This window comes from Stegostoma tigrinum, chromosome 13, assembly GCF_030684315.1.
Source record: "Stegostoma tigrinum isolate sSteTig4 chromosome 13, sSteTig4.hap1, whole genome shotgun sequence".
Taxonomy (NCBI): Eukaryota; Metazoa; Chordata; class Chondrichthyes; order Orectolobiformes; family Stegostomatidae; genus Stegostoma; species Stegostoma tigrinum.
Window position 1 is genome coordinate 4772393 of NC_081366.1, and position 22155 is coordinate 4794547.

A 22155-nucleotide genomic window follows, 5' to 3' on the forward strand; every position below is an offset into this window, starting at 1 on the left:
TCAATGGCCACAACCTGTTATAAATGAAAGAGGTGAATTATAGTCATCTTTTGGTTCAGTGATAGTGTTGTTCCATCTAAGCCTGAACCCTTAGATTAAAAAAAACAAAGATCAGTGCAGCACAGGAACAGGCCCTTCTGCCCCACTAAGACTGCATCAACACATGATGCCTTTCTAAACTAAAAACCTTTTTTCCTCTAAATGGCCCATATCCCTCTCCACCATACCTACTCATGTATCTGTCAAGACGTCTCTTAAACATTGCTATTGTCTCTGCTTCTACCATCTCCTTTGGCACCACATTCCAGATGCTGCTTGTATTTAAAAAAAGGTTGCCTGCCATACCTTCTTTAAACTTACTCCATTTTGTCTTCCAACTGTATCCCCTGATAAAGGAAATTTCCACCCTGGGAAAGAAGATTGTGACTCTCCCTTCTACCCATGCCTGTCATAGTTTTGTAAAACTCTACCAAGTTGCCTCTCAGCCTCCGACATTCAAGTGAAAACCAACCAAGTTTGTCCAATACAAAAACAAAGTTGATGGAAAAGCTCGGCGGGCCTGGCAGCATCTGTGGAGGAGAAAACAGAGTTAATGTTTCGGGTCCGGTGACCCTTCCTCAGAACTGTTTATCAAGCTTGTCCGATGTCTCCCTATCGCGAATACCTTCCAAACTAGGCGACATCCATTTCTATACCCTATCCAAAGCCTCTACTTCGTTCCGGCAGTGTGGACTGTTCCGGACACAATATCCAAATATGGCCTGACTGAAGGTCTGTGCAGCTACAAGTCTCATGTCCCATCTGCTCCAGAGGTACGCATTTCCAGAAAGGCTGATTGGAAAATGTCGGTCCTGCTTTGTGAGATGCTAGCATTTTAAATGTTCTTGAGGGGCAGTGATAGTGTTTTTCCCTTGGACATAGGGGCTCTGGTTCAAGTCCTACCTGCACTGAGGTGTGTGATACCATGCTTAAACAGGTGAATTAAAAATATATATACTTTGTTGCCATGTTGCTTGAGTAAAGGAAGAAAAGAGTTGGGTCCTTATGCTGGTAAGTAGTGCCTGTTCATTGGTGAGATGGTATTGGCTTTTCAATGTAAAAGGACTGGGCTCTCCTCAAAATGAAAAAAAAACAATTTGTTTCTGAGCCATCAACAGTTTCAAGTAAGTGCCATGGAAGGGGTTTCCTGATGAAGGGTCTGGGCCTGAAACGTCAGCTTTTGTGCTCCTGAGATGCTGCTGGGCCTGCTGTGTTCATCCAGCCTCACATTTTATTATCTTGCCATGGAAGGGGTTTTATTCTCTTCTTGGGTTATATCTGTGCATGGGTGTTCTTGGAAGGTGGAGTATGATTTGTCTGTCAGTAAACTTGAAACTTTTTGCAAGAGGTGAAATACATAGAGATTGGAGCGTATTCTTTCCCTCTCCGATGCAATTTTGTTTTGGACACTTGTCTTGGGTAATTTAGTGGGGGGGGGGTGGGGTGGTTATTGAAATAACATAAAAGAGTTGGATTCTTGAGCCCTTGCTTGTTCCTTTAGATATTCTGTTAATCTATTTCACACAAAACATTTTTTTAAAAGTATTTTAGTTCCTTGGAGTTGTCCAGTGGACAGAAAGAAAACATAGAAAATGATGTTTGCCCTAATCTGGGGATTCACAATAAATCTCTTGTCAATCTCTGAGAATCTTCAGCTGATTAGTTTAACATATGGATATTGGTCTGTTAGTCAGTTCTGAGAGATATTTTGAGCTGCTGTTCGCGCTCCATTTTACACACTTATTCCGAAACTAATGTTTGCCTATTCTTGGTTCAACGGAACAGATTTTCCACATCAAATTTACATCTTTGAGATGAATGATGCCCAGAGTGTTGGGCAGGAATTGGACAGGTGAAATCTGTGCTCCATGCATCAGTCATGTTTTCCCCCATGATGTGGCTCACGGTGCGTAGCCCGGTGGCTCAAGGATGAACACAATTCAACAAAGAGCTTCACTGTCTGTAAAGTGCTTTGGGATGTCCTGAGGTACTTGTAAATGCAAGCCCTTCTCCCTCATCCAGTTTTTGTCTAAGCATAACAGAATGAAAACGCCACCCTTCATACCAGACTTAAATATCAGATTGAGAATAAATTACTGCAGATGCTGGAATCCAAACGGTAGATGGAGAATGCTGGAGATCACAGCGGGTCAGGCAACATCCATGGAGAGAGAGCAAACTAATGTTTTGAGTGTAGGTGACTCTTCATCAGAGTTGAAGTGAAATGCTGACCCCCTCCACACTTCATGTCAGCTCTGATAAAGAGTCATCTAGACTCAAAAAGTTAGCTTGCTCTCCTTCTACGGATGTTGCCTGAGCTGCTGTGATTTCCAGCAGTTTTTGTTTTCCAATATCAGATTTTTATTTTGAGGGTTTCATTCGCTCAGTTGACTGAATGGTTGGTGAGAGATAGCAACTGCATGGATTCAATTCCCGTACAAGCTGAGGTTCCCCATTGCTGTTCTCCTCCCTTATTAGAGAGAAAGAGAGCCGGTGGTGGTTTAACAAGAGGGTCACCAAGTCTCAAGTGAGGAGTGAGGCTGAGAAGGAGAAACATCCAATGGCAACCTTAGCTGGTGCAGGGATTGAACCCACACTGTATGTTTTGTGATAGGAAGCTCCACATAAAGGGATGTGGTGGAAATGACTATTATGAGGGGGCGTAATTTTAAGGTGATTGGAGGAAGGTTTAGGGAGATGTCAGAGATAGGTTCTTCACACAGAGAATGGTGGGTGTGTGGAAAGCCATGCTGGCAGTGGTAGTGGAGTCAGATACTTTAGATATTTTCAAGCGACTCTTGGATAGACACATGGAGGATAGTAAAATGTAGGGTATACAGGGTAGGTTGACATAAGTAGGATAATAGGTTGGCACGACATCATGGGCTGAAGGGCCTGTACTGAGCTGTACTGTTCTCTGTTCCATGTTCTATTAACAGCAGGCCTGTCACTGGGTTAGTGATCCAAAGATTCAGGTAAAGATCTGGGGACCTGGGTATGACGGTGGAAATTGCATTGACTTAAAAGTCTAAAGATTACCATTGTTCAATGTCTTTAAAAACTGATTTAATGAAGGAAATCCATGGTCCTTACCCTGTTTGGCCACTCTAAACCCAAAGTAATCTTGAGTACCTTCCAAAATAACATGGCAAGCAGTTGTATAAGCTGCTAATGAATTTCCAAAGAAAAAGAACTGGCTTGCAGTGGGTTAAGGATGTAGATTACCACCACTTTCTTTGTAAAAAATATTGGTCACACTCATATGAGTAAACTTTGGAAAATCCTCATTTCTCTTTTGGGTGAAGACTGGGTTTCTTCTGAATTCCTTTTAGATTTATTTATGAGGATCTTACATGCATTGCCTTCAGCTTCAAATGGAGCTGGAAATAGCCTCCACTCATCTACCTTGTCAAAACCTTTCTTCAGCTTAAGGAGCTTCATGTGGTCCCTTCATGGTCTGCTCTTTTCTGGAGAAAGATGTCCCTGTCTGTTCAGTCCTTCCTGTTGTGGCCATATTTTAGTTCTAGAACCTGGGTAAGAGGTCAGTGATCTGGAGGCCCAAATAATGAGCATGGGCTGAAGTCCCATCTCAGCAAGGGATGGAGTTTAAATTCCATTAAAGATCACGCAATGTCAACCTGTCTCAAACTGTTTGGATAAACATTTGGACGATAATGGAATAGTGTAGCTTAGATGGGCTTCAAATTGGTTTCACGGGTTGGCACAAGATCGAGGACTGAAGGGCCCTACACTGCACTGTAATGTTCTATGTTCTATGCCTTAGAATCAGACAGTATAGAGGAGGCCCTTTGGCCCATTGAATCTGAATGATGGTGACAAAGACAACTAGTGTTGATGTTTATCAGTAATCCTCTGTTACAAATCAGCCACCTGATCAGCAGTTGGCAGCAGACGCACAGCAATGTGGCTGACTCTTTAACATAGCCCTGTCGAGCCAGTCAGTTCAAAAACAGACAACAAATACAGGCCTTGCCAATGACACCCACATCCCATGAACAAATAAAAACAATTTTTGATGCACTGTTTCCAGGAATTCAATTCTGTTAGTTGCAACAACGCAACATAAAAAAATCTTCACACAATGTAAACAAGTTTTTGTCTGGAATTTTAAAGCTGAATGATACAATTCTTCTGCATTCTCAAAATCAATGTTTGTGTCAGTGAGGAGTCAGAATGTCTTTGTTAATTTTTTTGTGTGTCTGTTGAAAGCCAAATAATTGGAGTTTGTGTTAGTATTTCATTGTCGCTCTGACAACAAATTTCTCAGATTGAGGAGAAGTGTCTGTTCAACTGAAGGTCACAAGCAGCCAGGCTGATTGCTTTTGTTCACAATTTTGTTTTGAATGTTTCAATTGCAGACGTGAGACACAGCAAGGATTTTGTGGAATACGACAAAGTGCGGAAATAGAGTCAAGACACATATTGGTCATCAATGAATTGATTAACAGGACAATCTCAAAGGACTTCATAGCCTCTCATGTTAATAGTCTGACCAGCTCTTGCTGTTGAAGATGCGGCTTGGTTAGCTGGCGAAGCAGTCTGTGATGCAGAGTGGTGCCAACAGTGTGGCTCTCAATCCTCAAACTAACAGAGATGATTGTCAAGGTCCTGATTTCTCAACCTTGCCCCTTGTCTGAGATGTGCTGACCTTCAGGTTAAATTCACAACCAATTGCCCCTCTCTAATGCAAGAGCAGGGCCATGGATACATTATTATATCAATGCTGTTGAATTACCATGAGCTTTAATCATCCCAAAACATTTCACAGGAACAGTTTTCAACTGAATTTGACTTGGAGACATTGTCTCCTCAATGTTGCAGGGTCAAACCCTGGAGCTGCCTTCCTTACAACACTTCTGATGCAGCAGATCCCGAAGGCAGTTCATCCCTACTTTTTCCTGGGGCAATTAAGCAATGAGGAGTAAATGTTGGTCTAGCCAGCGATACCCACATCCTGTGAACACATAAATAAAGGACATCTTCAAACAGATAACCAAAAGCTTCATCAAAATTACAGGCTTCAAGGAGCATTATAAATGAGTAGCAAGGGAAGAAGATGTTTAAAGGAGACAATTTTGAACCAATGTTGGTTAGCACCAAAGTGGCTTTGGTGACAGTGTCAAAGATGGAGAGTTTAAAATTGACCTGATTGGAAAATTCAAGATAAGAAGGGATCGTAGATACAATGGACTCTGTGCTTGTGGGCTGTGGGGTCTCAGATACTAGACAGGCTGAAAGCACGTCAGGAGCACGTTGAGGGTTACAGGGAGAAAGCAGGAGAATGGGGTTGAGGAGCTAATCAGCCATGAGTGAATGGCAGAGCAGACTCAATGGGCCGAATGGCCTAATTTCTGCTCCTATGTCTAATGGTCTTATGGAGCAAAAGCAAAGCACAGCAGACATTGGAAACCTGAAACAACCACAGAGAATGCCAGTCTGGCAGTATATTTGGTGAGAGAAATAGAGTTAGTGACTCATTTTCAGAACATGTAAGGAGGCTCATTACAAACATTAGAATAATTGATCCAGTGGATCACTGTCTCACTAAAACCAATAGACAAGAGGGAGGCTTCAAGTTTGCCTCACATTTTCAGGCAACACATCTCTGCTATGACTTTAATTGAGGATTTCATGAGCTGAAGGGGCCTGCATGACCATAGGTTATTGCTCCAGTTCCTACTGCTGTGCATGGAACTCCAGCCTGTCAATCCTATTGAAAGACAGCTAACATCATCAAAGACACCTCCTACCCTGGATATAATCTTTTCTGACCCTTTCTGTCAGGCAGAAGGTACAAAAGCTTCAACACACGGACCAACAGATTCAAGAACAGATTCTTCCTTACTGTTATCAGTCTTCTAAATGGACCTCTCAAATTTCAAATGTAATTTTAACTTCAGTCCTTGTACACTTTCTGTCCATCCGTAACATTGTATACCTTGCTCGGTTCCATTACCCTCATGCAGTTTGTGAGGTAGGATCTCCTTGCACTGCATGCAAACCAACACATTTCACTGCGCCTGAGACAAAAATAAATCAAATCAAATTAAACCAAAAAGAAATTAAACGAAATATTGCAGATGGAAGTCAGCTGCAGGCTGCTTAGTGACTACAGGAATGGTGCCCGGGTAATTTCCTCTTTTGAAGGCACTCTGACTAAAGCCTCATCAGATCCATTGGAACAGGCAAGAACACCCTAACGCAGTCATCAACTCCAAAGAAGCCAGCTAACCTCTAGCCAAGGTAACTGCGTCAGTTTATTGAAGTAAACAGGGATGTGGCTGTCATATTGGACTCTAGATTGCCAACCAACTAGCAATTTATAACTGTTACCACCAATGCTTATTTTTATATTTTTTAATCAATCTGCTCGGAGATGTCATTACACACACTTTGGGTTTTGTTAAGGGTAGTTCATGTGTGAATTTTCAAATAGATAGCCTGATGTATAGATAAGAGCAATGCATTTGAGGTAGTCTATTTAGATCCAGCAAGGCATTTGATAAGGTTCCACATGGGAGACTGATTGTGAAGGTAAGAGCCCATGGGATCATAGGAAATTTTGACAAAATGGAACCGGAATTGGCTGCATGGAAGAAAGCAGACTGTGATGATCATTGAATTGTTTCAGTGTGGAACTTGAGCCCTGTAATGTTCCATTGGGATCTGTAACAGGGTTTTTGCTGTTTGTGATTGAAATAAACAATTTAGACTTGAAGGTAGGACAGTTGGTCAGCAAGAATGCAAATGATGCAAAAATTGTTGAGGTGGTAAATAGTGAGGAAGATAGCCTTAGAGTACAAGAGGTTCTGGTCAGATGGGCTGATCAGTGGCAAATGAAATTCAATCTAGATACATGGGCAGGACAAAGAAGGTATGCAGATACCTGATGAACAGTAGGGCCCTGGGAAGCACTGAGGATCAGAGAGACATGAATGTGTATGTCCACTAGTCCCTTAAGGGATCAGGGCAGGTGAATAAAGTGGTCAAGAAGTCAGATTAGTTAAGTCAGAAGGTTTAAGAGCAACAAAGTTATGTTGGAATGGTATAAAACATTGGCTATGCCACAAGGAGAATATTGTGTGCAGTTCTGAAATCCACATTATAGAAGAGATATGATTGCATGGAGAGGGTGCAGATGAAATTTACCAGGATATTGCCTAGACTGAAGAATTTGATGTTTCGAAAGTGATTGGATAGACAGTTTTCCTTGGAGCAGAGGAGACTGAGGGGGAACACGATTGAGATGTATAAAATAATGAAGGCTATGGGCAGGGTTGACAGGAAGAAACTTTTCCCTTTGATGGAGAGATCAATGAAGGTTTAAGGTGACGAGCAGCAAATTTAAAGTAGATGTGAGGATCACTGAGAGGGTGGTGGGAATCAGGAACTCACTGCCTGTACGGGTAGGAGAGGCAGAGACCCTCATAGCACTGAAGAATATTTAGATGTGGACGAGCAATGTTGCTTGGCTAAGTGCTAGAAAATGAGATTACAATAAGTTGTTGGGTGTTTTTGATTGGCACAGATTTGATGGGCCAAAGAGCCTTTTTCTATTCTGTAGACCTCTATGGCTTTATGACTTAGCAACCTGCTGGTCTACAGGTAAAATAATATACTCAGTGCCAGCACTCCTCAATACTTTTAACTAACCACAGATTGTGTAGCCAGCCCTCAGACTGAGCCCAGCTCCCATTTCCCAATTCTTACAGGGAAATACACTCTGCCTCAAGTCACTTAGAAACAGATTTCACCACAAAACCTGATTTCAGAAAAAGCAAAGGCAATTAGTTCTTTGTAAGGAAGAATTCCCTATAAACTAGTGACAATACTTGATTCAACATGGACTTTCCTTCATCCTAAACTGAACACAAAGCTTTTGCCTCATTGTTTACAGTCAGTAATGTGTAGCCAAATAAAGCCTAGACTTTGGCGTTTTATGGTTGATGATAGAATTCTGTAATTTTAACTCAGAAGGTAACCATTAGCAATGTAACTCATCAAAAATGACTTGATAAATTGGAGATGCTCAAAGGAACACATCTCCTGTTATTTCTCCAATTAATGAGGATGAAATTTACATGACTCTTGAAAGGAAAGGGAATTAACTAGAATTTTAAATGGCCTTTGAGCTGAGCACAGTCAAATTTTTAATGTCTTGCTGAGATTTCCCCTTAACCATCGAGCTGCAAGGTGTCATGTAACCAATCCTCTATTTTCAGAGTATCAATCATTCATGAAGATCCTTCTGTATAGCTTAAAATTAATTCAGGGAAAAATGGTTGAAATGAAAGAAGGGGGAAAAAAGGAACACAGGATCTTAAAGAGGCTCCAAAAATGAACTTGAACAATTGTTGGACTTTCTGGTGTAGGTAGTTGACAAAAGCTTGAACTCACCTCATAAAGCCTCAGTCAAAGGGGGTTGGTTAGCTCAGTAGACTGGGCCATTGGCTTCATGCTGCGTGATACCAGCAGAAGTTCAATCAGCTGAGGATACTATGCAGGTTTCTCTTTCTCAGCCTGCCCCCTTACCCTAAGATGGGGCAAACCCCAGGTTAAGCCAGTGTCAGTTGTTTCCCTCTGTCTAATGAGGGAGTGGCCCTCTGGGACCGTGATGATTTTACTTTAAAGGGTCAGCTGGCTGGGTAACTGGTTTGTGATGCAGACTGACGCCAAAAGCATGAGTCCAATTCCCACGACAGCTGAGGGTACCACAGGTTAAAGCTCTGCCAATCATCTCTCTTCTTGTGACAACATGTGGCAATGGTAACTTTAATGAGGACACTTGGCAAAACAGGCTGGATGCTGGTTTGTAATGTAGCGTAGCACCTATGATGCAATTCAGTTATTTCCCCAGCTGAGGTTAAAATAATGGGTTCTCCTTCTCAAACTCTTTCCTCTCCCAAGGTGTGGTACCTTCAGGTTAAACACATCACGAGTTATCTCTCTTTAATGAGTGAGCAGCCCTATTGTCCTGGAGTAAATAAAAAATGAAAAAATTTGCAGATGCTGTAAATCAGGAACAAAAACAGAAGTTTTTGGAAAAGCTCAGCAGGCCTGGCAGCATCTGTGAAGAAAATAATCAGAGTTAATATTTCAGGTCCGGTGACCCTTCCTCAGAACTTTGAGATCTGAGGAAGGGCTCCTGGACCCGAAACATTAAGTCTGATTTTTTTCTTCACAGATGCTGCCAGGCCTGCTGAGCTTTTCCAGTCATGTAAGACTGTGGCAACTTTACTTATTTACATAAAAAAAGGCATTTTCCATCTCACTGGAGACAATCAACTTTGTGGGCAACAATGTAAAATTGCAATAGAAAGTATCTACTGAGCTCGGTTTTGAAAGCTCCAATAGCTCCCGACCCCACCAACCACCAGCACCCACACCAGCCAACCACGCCCCCTCAGCTCTTGAACCCTGAGCATCCTGCCTCCTGCTTCTTGATCTCACCAGGAAATGACTAAGCTCGAATTTTAAAATTCCACATCATAGTTGTGGGGCTCCCCCCTCACACAAAAAAAGTCTGCCCCACCCCTTAACATACTAACTTCCACAAAGTAGACAGACAATAATAGACGTGCATTCTTCATTCGCACTTTATTAACTGTCAATTATCTGCAGCAGTTGTCATGGAGTCTTAGATCCATCAAGATCCATAGCATGGAAACAGGCCTTACGGCCCAACTTGTCCACGCTGCCCAGTTTTCATGATTTAAACTTGCCCCATTTACCTGCATTTGGTCCATATCTCTCCATTCCTGTCCATTCATGTACCTGTTTAAATTTTTCTTAAATAACAAAATTGTATTCGCTTCCAGCACCACCTCTGCCAGCCCATTCCAGGCACTCACAACTCTCTGTATGAAATAATTACCTTGCTGGACAATTTTGTATCTCTCCCTCTCACTTTAAACATGAGCCCTCTGGTTTCAAATTCCTCTACCACAGAGAAAAGTTGACGGTTGCCTTCCTTATCTATGCTTCTCATGGTTTTATATACCTGACATGTATTTTATATATATTTATGATGTATTGAGAAAACCTGGAGCCTTGCTAGTAATCAACTGACAGACAGTCACATACATCGTTTATGAAATTATCCAAGTGAAAATACACAGTATCTCATCTCCACTTCCTCCTCCTTTCTTCAAAATGGGCCACTATCTTTTCACAAAACCATTTTTCTTTACACTTTAGTCTTTGCCTGCGAGCTCAAATATAAACAAAGTTGTCACCTTATTGCAATTGTTATCACCTCCTGATGTGATTCGATCGAGAAGTTCTTTCTGTGCACCTGAAGGCATTTATGAACGGATTAGGTGAGATAGTGTGTTTAAAATCTTCTCAAACTCGACCCAAGCCTGAACGTAAATAAATGAGGGCTCCCATGATTCTCACAGGGGCTGTTTCCAAGTGAAATTGCTTTAGACAGATTCCTTCTGTGAGCGGGATTCTAAAGAACAAAACCACCTTTGAGCTTGACACTAAGTCATGTTCTTTAACCACATTTTGAATCAGCAAAAGGGAGAAAGTTATTTTTACTTTAGAAAGAGGGCATATTGGAAATATACTAACTGAAGATATTTGAATGAAGATTGGCAAGAGTGTATGGCAAGTCGGTATGACTGTAAAATAGACAGGGAGGAGTGTGCAGTGGGCCAGTATTGCTGTGAAACAGACTGGGAGCAGTATTCAACCAGCCTGTATCACTGCGGAGATTACAAACCTATATGAGGAGAGCAGCTGCAGGATGTCCCGATGACTTGTCAAAATTTGTCTGAAATGTGACTTCCCAGGTAGATGATTGGTGGATTTTTGTTTGTTTAATTGTTCACAGTATGAGGCTGTTGCTGGCTAACCAGCATTTATTGTCCATCCCTCCTTTACAGAGGCCAGTTAAAGGTCAACCACATTGCTGCGGATCTGGAGTTATATATAGGGCAGACCAGATAAGGAGGGCTGTTTCCTTTCCTAAAGGACAATAGCGAACCACATAGTTTTTGCTTCTGACAATTAACAATGGGTGCATGATCATCATTAGGCCCTTAATTCCTAACCCGTCCCCTGTCCACTTTCCCCTGTTACTGTTACTCTTTTCTCCCCTTCAATTGAAGGGTGCTCTGTGCCATAGTGCTGTGCTCAATTCACTTATTGTCCCTGCAGCTTGTGCCCTTACCATAGTGGAGACAAGAATTTCATTCCGAATAAAATACAACACAATTCAACACAGCACAGGAACAGGTCTTTCAGCCCAATGAGCCTGCGCCAATTCCCATCCATATTCACACTCACCTCTTATTGTCTTCTGAGGAAGCATCACTGGACCTGAAACATTAACTTTGATTTCTCTCCACAGATGTTGCCAGACCTGCTGAGCTTTTCCAGCAATTTCTGTTTTTGTTTCTGAATTGCAGCATCCGGAGTTCTCTGGGTTTTTATTTAGTGTCCACCATTCATGCTGCTTCTATTGTTGCAAATTTTCAAAGAAAAGACCCCAAGGCCTCACAAGGTGTTGATTTTATTTGCTTGGAACAGACCATTTGTTACCTCTGCCTTCACCTCTCTTCACAGAAAAAGTACAAAATACACCCTTAAAACCATGGTGTCATCACATGTTTACTATCTAAATTAATTCTTTAAATTAAATAGCAATAGTTGTCACTGCTGCTGTGTGTAGGGGGTGGTGGACACTGGTAGGATCCGCACAGAATGCGTCTACAACAAATGTTGGATATTTGAGGAACTTCTCTGTAGAGTTGATGACCTGGAGCCTGGGCTGTGGACACTGTAACCTATCAGGAAAGGTGAGAAGTACCTGGATACTGTTTCTCACCTGTCAGATTAATAACAGCAAATTTGGTCTATGGTCAGGCACAGAGAATGGGGTGGGGGGTGTCTGGTGTCACAATGTGAAGTAAGAATGCAAGTTAGGTAGCATGTGGATCCAGAAATTAGGATCGGAGAAACCTCAGCAATTCTCAATTCAGATTACTTTCGGTGGAAAGGTGAAAGCTAACTGGGAGACCTCATAGAGGTCTGCAAAATTATGAGAGGCATATGAGAGGTGGATAATCAGAGACTTTTTTCTCAGGATGGAGAGGACAACTACATGGCAGCACTGGCTCAAGGGGAGAGATGGGAAGTTTAGGGGAGAAGTGTGGGGAAAATATTTCACACGGAGGATGGTGGGTGCCTGGAACATACTGCCAATGGAGGTGGTGGAAGCAGGCTCATTAGCAATGATTAAGGAGAATCTTGATAGACAGATGAAAAGGAGGCAAATGGAGAGATGGAAACTGTACACAGTCAATAAGTAGCAGGTCTAGATACGAATTAGAATTGGCACAGACTCGGTTGGCCAAAGGGCCTGTTCCTGTGCTGTAGTGAATTGCGTTGGATTTCATTCGGAACAAAATTCTTGTTTCCAGTGTGGGCGAAGGCACAAATCATGGGGACAATGAGTGAATAGATCACAGCAGTACGGCACAGACCACCCTTCAAGAAAAAGGGAGAGAAGAGAAATACAACAGTAACAGGGGAGAGCGTAATCAAGGGAATGAATATTGGACTCTGTAGCAAAGATGAAGTGCCCAGAAGGCTGAGTTGCCAACTTGGTGCCAGGGCTAAGGCCATCTCTTTTGGAATGGAGAAACCTTCAAGTGGGAAGGGAGGATCCAGTTGTTGTGGTCAGCAGAGTTAGTAATGATGGAGATAGGAATCCGAATATGATTTTGCTTAGGAGTTATGAGTAGCTTGTGGCCAAATTAAAGAGAACGGAACCAAATGTACTAATCTCAGGATTTCTCTTTGAACTGCAGGCAAATTGGCACACAGCAAATAAGGTTCAAGAGAACAGTGCAGGGCTCAAAGATTGTTTTGGGTTCTGATTCATGGGTAAGGGCATCAGTCCTGGAGAAAAGTCTTTTGACACGGGTTTCGCTCGAACCAAACAGAGGCCAGGCCTTGTAGAATTGTATACATAGGATTGTAGATGATGCTTACAACTAATGCATGGAAGGAGGGGATTCATTAAAAGGAAATCTTAAACATCAAAACAAAACTAGGGAACATAGATTCAGGCAGTGAAGAGGCAAATGGCCATTAAAGTCTGACAGGAAGGGTCAAAAAATCTAAACAGAATGGTAAAGCAGAAAATTAGAATCAGATCATGGTAAAAAGTTAAAGCTTACATGCCCTTATTTTAGAAAAGGAGAGAGAAAGAAGCTGGGGAATTATAGGCTGGTTAACCTGACATCAGTGGTGGGGAAAATGTTAGAGGCAATCATTAAGGATGTAATAATTGAACATTTGGAAAGCAGTGACAGACTCAGTCCTAGTCAGCATGGATTCACTAAAGGGAAATCATACCTGACCAATCTTCTGGAATTTTTTGAGGATGTGATCAGTAGAGTAGGCAATGTTGAATCAGTAGATGTTTTGTGTACGGACTTTTGAAGGTTGTTGACAAGTTCCACATAAGACGCTAGTGAGGAAAATTGAGGCTCATGGTATCGGATGTATTTATTGACATGGAGAGGGAACTGGTTGGCAGACAGGAAGCAGAGAGTTGGAAAAAACAGACCCTTTTCAGAGTGGCAGGCAGTGGCGCATGGGGTGCTACAGGGTTCAGTGCTGGGACCTCAGCTGTTCACAATATACATTAATGGTTTGGACAAAGGAATTGAATGCAATATCTCCAAATTTGCAGATGACACTAAGCTGGATGGCAGTATGTACTGATGTGTTGTTGTTTGACTGGGGTGGACAAGGTCACAAATCACTTGACACCAGGTTATAGTCCAACAGATTTAATTGAACACAGAAGCTTTCAGAGCATTGCTGATGTGAATTTATTTAATAGCCCTAAATTGGCTTTCTGACTGCCTTCTGTTAAATCCTTAATCAGTTAGAAAGGAGATGCAGGTTTCAATTGATTAATATGCAACTCTCCAACTTTCTTTCAAGTCAATGTCCCGAGATATCAAAAGGTTATCAAATACAAGAGGTGACATCTCAGGGTAGACAATGCCTTTTTGTGTGAGACATTGTTTAGGAACTGCCTGTGTTTTAACGTGGATGTTGCTAGCTGGCCAGCATTTATAGCCTGTACCTAGTTGCCCTTGAGAAGGTGGTAGTGAGCTGTCTTCTTGAACTACTGCAGTCCACCTGCAGTAGCCCATTCTATTCTGTACAATGGTGGCTCCTCCCTTGTCTGCTGGTTTGATGACAATGTTGTAACTGGTCTTGAGAGCAGGAATGGTGTTGTGTTATTCCTGAGTGACATTTTGTACTACCTTGTGAGTGTGGCTCATGAATCAAGCATTCACACATTTCCTGATGACTAGGGCATACAAGTCAAGCCGAGGGCAGCGGCCTTGTGGAGGGGTCCAATTCGGCTCCTTCTTTGGTCATTCTGCCATGGATCTCTCTGTCGAGTGCTCTGGGTCATTGGTTGTCTCATTGGGCTCGCTGCCGACATCTTGGAAGAATTCCTGGAGTCTCACTCAGCCTATGAATTATTGTGTGTCTGCCATGAGAGTAATGGGGTCCATTTTTGCAGTGGACCAGAAATTGAGCCGTCAGCTGAGAACTTTGATTGCATCCATTTGAAGGGAGTGATCAGATAAGCTGACGATGGACTTCCTCATGGTGGTATCAGGGGAGAGCTGGTTACTGCTGGTGGTGATGCCAGGTTTCTCCAGTTTCTTGTTCTTGGTGTGCAGTTAGGTGGTGTAGTTCTGCTGCCTCGTCTGGTTGGCAGTGTCTCATAACTGGTCCACTGTGTCTTGAGCACAAGCCAAAAATATGGATTCCTTCTTGATTTCAAGATTGCAGCGTCTGCTGTAGAGTTGATTTATGAGAGAATTGAAGAGTTGGCAAGAGGTGAGATGTTGAAGTCTTTCAGCATAATCAGTGTTGTCGTTTGACTTGAGTGCATTTGTAGTCTCTTTGGCATCTCCTTTCTAATTGATCAAGGATTTAACAGGAGGGAGTCAGCCGGCCATTTTAGGGTTATTAAATACATTTGCATCAGTTTTTTTAATCCTTTGATTTTCTAATTGTAAATTCTGGATATTTCCTCCCACAATACACCTGAGGAAGGGGCAATGCTCCGAAAGTTTGTGTGTTCATTTAAACCTGTTGGACTATAACCTGGTGTCATGTGATTTTTAGCCATGAGGAGGATGCTAAGAGGTTGCAGGAGTGATTGGCTGAATAGGCAAATTCTTGGTGAATGCAATATAATATGGATATGTACGAGGTTATCCACTTTGGTCAAGGTAGATTATTATCTGAATGGTAGCAGTTAGGAAAAAGTGAAGTGCAATAAGACCTGGGTGGGAGATGATGGTCTAGTACTATTATCAGCAGACTGTTAATCCAGAGAACCAAATAACATTCTATGAACACAGGTTCAAATCCCACCATGGGGGGATGGTGGAATTTGAATTCAGTTTTTTAAAAGATCTGGAATTAAGAATCCAACGATGATTGTGAATCCATTGTCAATTGTCGGATAATCCCATCTGGTTCACTAATATCCTTTAGAGAAGGAAACTGCCATCCTTACCTGGTCTGACCTACATGTGACTCCAGACTCCTAACTACCCTCTGGGCAATTAGGATGGGCAATAAATACTGCATAGCGAGAGGATTTGAGTATCAGAGTAGGGACGTCTTGTTGCAGTTATACAGGGCCTTGGTGAAGTCACACCTTGAGCATTGTGTGTAGTTATGGTCTCCTAGTCTTAGGAAGGACATTCCTGCTACTGAGGGAGTCCAGGAAAGGTTCACCAGGCTGAGTCCTGGGATAGCAGGTCTGGCATGTGAGGAAAGATTGGATCGACTGGTCTTGCGTTTACCGGAATTTAGAAGAATGAGAGGGGATCTCTTAGAAAGATATAAAATCCTGATGGGACTGGACAGTCTACATGTGGGAAGAATATTCCCAATGTTGGGGAAGTCCAGAACAAGGGGTCACAGTCTAAGAATAAAGGGGTAACATTCAGGTCTGAGATGAGAAGAACTTCCTCACTCAGAGAGTTGTGAACCTGCGGAATTGCCTTCCACAGGAAGCTGTTGGGGCCAGTTCATTAGATATATTCAAGAGAGAGCTGCATGTGGCCCTTGCTGCTGAAGGGATCAACAGGTTTGGGGAGAGGGTGGGAATTGGACACCGAGATGGCATGATGAACCATGATCGTACTGCATGGTGGTGCAGACTCGAAGCGCCGAATGGCCTACCCCTGCCCTATCTTCTATGTTTATGTGAGTGTGTGCAACATTTGTAATGATGACGTGACGGCGCACCTAAAATGAATGACTATGACTTGAAGTGAACATAGAGACATGGTTTAAAGGTGAGTAAGACAGGGAACAGCATAAAGAACAGACTGAAACAAGAGGCGGTGCAATGGTGTTATTGGTAAACGAGTGTTTCACTGTAATGCTGAATTGTGACTTAGGGGCAATAGATAGTGATATGGAACAAGCTTTTGTGAAAATAAGGAATAGCAAGGCAAAGATATCATGCATGTGCACCGTCTACAAGCTTTGAAAGATTTGCCTCACTGTTGGGCAAAGTGTAAATGAGGAAATAACAGAGGCCCATCAGCAGAGCATTGAAATTGCTGAGGATCCTGGTCATCTTTATATTAGCAGAACAATCAAATGGGCAAGATAAAATAGAAGACAAGTTTGTTTCTTTGAGCAAAATGACCAACATCATCAAATACCCCTCCCACCACAGTTATAATCTCATCTAACGTCTTTCATTGGGCAGAAGAAATAAAACCTTAAACACACGTACCAACAGGTTCAATTACAGCTCCTTGCCGCTGTTATTAGACTTCTCAATTGATCTCTCAATGTTCCCATTTAATTTGACCTTGCTCTTTGTGCACCATCTCTGCAGCTGTAACATCGCTGTGCTCTATTACCCTAATGCACTTTGTAATGTATGATCTGCCTGTACTGCATGCAAAACTAAACCTTTCACTGTACCTAGGTACATGCGGCAATAGTAAGTGAAATGAAATCAAAAACACTGTAGAATCCTCCCAGGAACAGGGTATTTTAGATCAAGTAATGTGTAATGAGGTAGGATTAAAATAGGTTAATGACCCTCAAGTGAATCAATATGTTTGAGTTTTACATTCAGTCTGAAGGACAGCAACTGAGGTTTCAAACCATTGTTCTCAATTTAAATCAGATCAATTACAGAGAGATGAAGGAAGAGTTGCCTAAAGCAGGGTGGGAGATAGCCTAAAGAGATGATGAACAGTGGCAGACATTTGAACAGAATACTCAGAAAAAGAATATGCTTGTCAAAAAGAAGGACTTGATGAGAAGGATGAACCATCCAAGGTTAAAAAAGACAGTCAAAGAGAAGATCCAGTCAAACAATATGGTGGAAAGTAAGTGATAATGGGAACTGCAGATGCTGGAGAATCCAAGATAACAAAATGTGAGGTTGGATGAACACAGCAGGCCAAGCAGCATCTCAGGAGCACAAAAGCTGACGTTTCAGGCCTGGATGAAGGGTCCAGGCCTGAAACGTCAGCTTTTGTGCTCCTGAGATGCTGCTTGGCCTGCTGTGTTCATCCAGCCTCACACTTTGTTATTATGGTTGAAAATAAGGGTAGGCTAGTGGGTCAGGAATGTTATAGGCATAAACAGCCAATCATTGTAAAGCTAACACAGAGGAAAAATATTGATTTTGAAAAACAAATTAGCAAGAAATATGAAAACAGAGCTTCTACGAGAAAATAAAAATGATGTGGACATGCCTGTGTTGAAGGGGGATGGACAAGGTCAGAAATCACATGATACCAGGTTACAGTCAAAAAGATTTCCTTGAAAACACAAGCTTTCGGAGCCTCATTCCATCTTTAAGTGTTAGTGACAGAGGTAGTATCAGACACAGAACTTATAAGTAAAAGATTAAAGGGTCACACTGTTGATAAGGATGTAATAGACAAACTGAAGATGCTGTTAAATCTTCAATCAGTTAGAAGGTTTTAATTGGTTTATAGACATATGTTAATCCCCAAATTCTTTTCAAGCCTCAGACCTGAAAGAACTAAAAGTTTTATCAGTCTAAAGAAGAGGTGACCTTTTAGGTCAGACAATGCATGTTAGGTGTGAGGCTTTGGTTAGAATTTGTGTTTTACATTGGAATCAGGCTGGTTTTATTTCTCAAGTAGGAATTCATAAAACATCATCTGACCAACTGTCTATAAACTGTGAGAGATAATGGGAACTGCAGATGCTGGAGATTCCAAGATAATAAAATGTGAGGCTGGATGAACACAGCAGGCCAAGCAGCATCTCAGGAGCACAAAAGCTGACGTTTCGGGCCTAGACCCTTCATCAGAGAGGGGGATGGGGGGAGGGAACTGGAAGAAATAGGGAGAGAGGGGGAGGCGGACCGAAGATGGAGAGTAAAGAAGATAGGTGGAGAGAGTGTAGGTGGGGAGGTAGGGAGGGGATAGGTCAGTCCAGGGAAGACGGACAGGTCAAGGAGGTGGGATGAGGTTAGTAGGTAGCTGGGGGTGCGGCTTGGGGTGGGAGGAAGGGATGGGTGAGAGGAAGAACCGGTTAGGGAGGCAGAGACAGGTTGGACTGGTTTTGGGATGCAGTGGGTGGGGGGGAAGAGCTGGGCTGGTTGTGTGGTGCAGTGGGGGGAGGGGATGAACTGGGCTGGTTTAGGGATGCAGTAGGGGAAGGGGAGATTTTGAAACTGGTGAAGTCCACATTGATACCATATGGCTGCAGGGTTCCCAGGCGGAATATGAGTTGCTGTTCCTGCAACCTTCGGGTGGCATCATTGTGGCAGTGCAGGAGGCCCATGATGGACATGTCATCAAGAGAATGGGAGGGGGAGTGGAAATGGTTTGCGACTGGGAGGTGCAGTTGTTTGTTGCGAACTGAGCGGAGGTGTTCTGCAAAGCGGTCCCCAAGCCTCCGCTTGGTTTCCCCAATGTAGAGGAAGCCGCACCGGGTACAGTGGATGCAGTATACCACATTGGCAGATGTGCAGGTGAACCTCTGCTTAATGTGGAATGTCATCTTGGGGCCTGGGATGGGGGTGAGGGAGCAGGTGTGGGGGCAAGTGTAGCATTTCCTGCGGTTGCAGGGGAAGGTGCCGGGTGTGGTGGGGTTGGAGGGCAGTGTGGAGCGAACAAGGGAGTCACGGAGAGAGTGGTCTCTCCGGAAAGCAGACAGGGGAGGGGATGGAAAAATGTCTTGGGTGGTGGGGTCGGATTGTAAATGGCGGAAGTGTCAGAGGATAATGCGTTGTATCCGGAGGTTGGTAGGGTGGTGTGTGAGAACGAGGGGGATCCTCTTGGGGCGGTTGTGGCGGGGGCGGGGTGTGAGGGATGTGTCGCGGGAAATGCGGGAGACGCGGTCAAGGGCGTTCTCGATCACCGTGGGGGGAAAGTTGCGGTCCTTAAAGAACTTGGACATCTGGGATGTGCGGGAGTGGAATGTCTTATCGTGGGAGCAGATGCGGCGGAGGCGGAGGAATTGGGAATAGGGGATGGAATTTTTGCAGGAGGGTGGCTGGGAGGAGGTGTATTCTAGGTAGCTGTGGGAGTCGGTGGGCTTGAAATGGACATCAGTTACAAGCTGGTTGCCTGAGATGGAGACTGAGAGGTCCAGGAAGGTGAGGGATGTGCTGGAGATGGCCCAGGTGAACTGAAGGTTGGGGTGGAAGGTGTTGGTGAAGTGGATGAACTGTTCGAGCTCCTCTGGGGAGCAAGAGGCGGCGCCGATACAGTCATCAATGTACCGGAGGAAGAGGTGGGGTTTGGGGCCTGTGTAGGTGCGGAAGAGGGACTGTTCCACGTAACCTACAAAGAGGCAGGCATAGCTGGGGCCCATGCGGGTGCCCATGGCCACCCCCTTAGTCTGTAGGAAGTGGGAGGAGTCAAAAGAGAAGTTGTTGAGTGTGAGGACGCTGTCTATAAACTGTGTTCTCTTTGAACAAAATAAAATGCATCTGTAAATACAAATTCATTCCATTGATTCACATGTACGTGTGTGTGTGTCTGTGTGTGTGTGTGTGTGTGTGTGTGTGTGTGTGTGTGTGTGTGTGTGAGTGTGTGTCCACGTGCGCGCATTTGTGCGTGAGAGAGAGTGTGGGTGTGGGTGAAGAGAGAGTCTGTGTGAGTGAGAGGGGAGAGAGATTATGTGTGTGTGAGAGAGAGGGAGACAGAGTGTATGTGTTTGTATGTGAATGTGTGAGAGAGAAGTGGAAGAAAAAGTGTGTCTGTGAAGGGGGGATGAAATGTGTGTGTGAGAGAGAGAAGGGGAAGAAAGAGTGTATCTGTGAAGGGGGATGAATGTGTGTGAGAGAGAGAGAGAGAAAGGGGGACTGTGTGTGTGTGTGTGTGTGTGTGTGTGTGTGTGTGTGTGTGTCTGTCTGTCTGTGTGTGCAGGAGAGAGAAAGAGAACAATTAAAGAACGGAGATAACAGGGTGTCGAGCTGGATGAACACAGTAGGCCAAGCAGCATCAGAGGAGCAGGAAAGCTGACGTTTCGAGCCTAGACGCTTCTTCCAAAAGTAGGAACCTGTGAAGGTGCACAGCTGGAGGACTGAGAACCAGGAACAGGTGAATAGCAAATAACTTAAAGCAGTGTTTTGCATCAGAGTGCAGAACATTATAAATATCCCAAAGATACCAGCTAAGCAAGATGCTCTTTGGAGAAAAGATCTGCAAGAATCTCTATCAAAAGGGACAAAGTACTTGACAAACTACTAGGAATGAAGGCAGACTAGTCAACAGGGCCTAATGGTCTGTATACAAAGGTCTCAGAGAAAGTGGCTGCATGTTAGTGGTGACATTAGTTGAAATGTTCCAGAACTGAAAGGATTCCGGGAGGATTTGAGCAGATTGGAAAACCTTTAAAGTGATGCCTCTGTTCAAGAAGGGAGGAGACAGAAACCAAGATAATACAGGCCATTGGCCTAACATTTATCATTGGCTAAATGCTAGCGTGCAAAATTAAGGAAATAATAGCACAATATTTAGAAAAGCTTAACACAATCAAATAAATTCAATATGCTTAGTGATGGTATTTTTGACAAATTTGCTGCAGCTCTTTGAGGAATGAACAAGCAGAGTTAATAACAGGATTCAAGATGACATTCAATAAAGTGATACAGATAAAAGGTTATGACACAAGGTTGGACCTCATGATATTAGAAGTAATATATGAGCATGGATTGAGGATTGGTTTAGCACAGGGAAAACAGAGAGTTGGGGTTAAAGGGTCTTTTTTAGGTTGAAAAGGTGGAACAAGTGGAGCACCACGTGTATCATTTCTCAGGCCACAATTGTTTCCCATTATGTATTAATGGCTTGAAGGGGGAAGCAGACTCTAACATATCAAAATTGCTGATGATACAAGATTCACTGCCAGGGCGTTCTGTGATGAGGACATTAGGAATTTGCAAGAGGATACAGAAAGTTTGACCGAGTGGAAAGAAACTTGGCAGATAGAATTTGTGTAGAAATTGTGAGGTCACTTTGTTAGAAAGAAACAAGTGACAAACTATTAATTAAGTGGAGATTACAAAGAAAATGCAGCACAGAGGGGTTTGGGTGTTCTTGTGAATGAAGCACAAACAGCCAACATGTAGCTGCAGCAAGCAATACAGAAGACTAATGGAAGGATTGGAGTTTTAAAACAGGGAGGTTATTAGCTTGGTAAGGTTTGTCCTTATTTTTATGTAATATTTTAAAGTTACTGAAAGATCTTGGCTTCGGGTGTATCTAGTGCTGGAGCACAAGTCTTCAGTCCTATTGCCAGAAGGGTGTCATAGACCACAGCCTTTACAGTATCCAGTGTCTCCAACCCTTTCCTATTATAACGTGGAGTGAATCAAATTGGTTGAAGACTGGTATCTGTGATCCTGGGGACCACTGGAGGAGGCCGAGATGGAACATCTACTCATTATTTCTGGCTGAAGATTGTTGAGAATGCTTTAGCCTCATCTTTTTCCCTGATGTACTGGTTCTTCCATCATTGAGGATGGGGATATTTGTGGAACTTCCTCCTCACAGACCTTGTGACAGTAGCAATTGG